Source organism: Nothobranchius furzeri, chromosome 5 (genome assembly GCF_043380555.1).
Source record: "Nothobranchius furzeri strain GRZ-AD chromosome 5, NfurGRZ-RIMD1, whole genome shotgun sequence".
Lineage (NCBI taxonomy): Eukaryota > Metazoa > Chordata > Actinopteri > Cyprinodontiformes > Nothobranchiidae > Nothobranchius > Nothobranchius furzeri.
The window spans coordinates 77,259,598-77,261,213 of record NC_091745.1 but is presented as its reverse complement, the minus strand read 5'-3'; positions in this window follow the sequence as shown (position 1 = coordinate 77,261,213).

The following is a 1,616-nucleotide window of genomic DNA, read 5'->3' as shown; positions in this document are numbered from 1 at the left end:
GTCCTCCTAGCTTCATCCAGCTCTGACCTTCAGCTCTTGCTGGGTAGGTTCGCGGCCGAATGTGAAGCGGCTGGGATGAGGATCAGCACCTCCAAATCTGAGACCATGGTTCTCGACCGGAAAAGGGTGGCTTGCCACCTCCGGGTCGGGGGAGAGGTCCTACCTCAAGTGGAGGAGTTTAAGTATCTCGGGGTCTTGTTCACGAGTGAGGGTAGGAGGGATCGGGAGATTGACAGGCGGATTGGTTCGGCGTCTGCAGTGATGCGGACGCTGAGCCGATCTGTCGTGGGGAAGAGGGAGCTGAGCCAGAAAGCCAGGCTCTCGATTTACCGGTCGATCTACGTCCCAATCCTCACCTATGGTCATGAGCTTTGGGTAATGACCGAAAGAACGAGATCGCGGATACAAGCGGCCGAAATGAGTTTCCTCCGTAGGGTGGCCGGGCTCAGCCTTAGAGATAGGGTGAGGAGCTCGGACATTCGGGAGGGACTCGGAGTAGAACCGATGCTCCTCCGGATCGAAAGGAGCCAGTTGAGGTGGTTTGGGCATCTGGTCAGGATGCCTCCTGGACGCCTCCCCGGGGAGGTGTTTCGGGCATGTCCTGCCGGCAGAAGGCCCCCGGGTCGACCCAGGACACGTTGGAGAGGTTACATCTCCAATCTGGTCCGGGAACCCATTGGGGTCCTGCCGGAGGAGCTGGTGGACAAGGCCGTGGAGAGGACGGCCTGGAGCTCCCTAATTGGGATGCTGCCCCCGCGACCCGGACCCGGATAAGCGGAGGAAGACGAGACGAGACGGAGACATTTTTTCACAGTTCTGGTTTTGATCATAAACCTGACAATAAAGGAATTAAATCTCAGAAATGCTCACATATTTTATTATATCTTGTTAGGGCTTAAGTGAAGGATGAAATTCATGTAAAATATCAAACTCATGAAATATTATATAATATTTCTAAAGGAAGTTTGGTTTCTGCATTTTTGTGCACAAGTAAAAACTCTACAAAATGAAAGGAATATTTGCAAAATATCTGAACTGTTTACTTATTCCTACATTCCTCCTGTATCTTCCCCCATCTTATCTTTGACAACGTTCTTGTTCTTCACACTAAATATATTTTCCCACTTGGCTTTTGCAGGATTCCTCTGAATCCCTTTCAACTCCTCCTTTCCTTCTTCTTCCGGCTCTTGGAGGGTGCAGACGCTTTTCTTCTCCTCTCCTCCATTTCTTATCCTCAAGGCCTTTGTCTGTCTGTGTGCGCTGGGTGCACGGCTGCTTCTGCATTTTTTTCTGAAAATTGGAAACTGAAATTCACTAAAATGGATCTTGTCAGTTGGTCTCTCAACGCGATTGATAACATTTTTTCAACAATGAGAGCGGGAGAAGGGGCTCTCGGATGTCCCTCCGGGACAGACCAGCTGTCTGTGGAGGACTCTGAAGACGTGTGGATATTCGTGGTGATGTTGTCGGGTTTCCTGCTGATCGGCATTGGAGGCTACCTGGCTTACCGGAAAATTAATGAGCTGTCGAGGAATACTGGCCTGATCCCGGAGCTCAGAGATGGATTGCACCACGCTGTGAATTCACAGACTCACACAATTGTCGTCATGAATCGT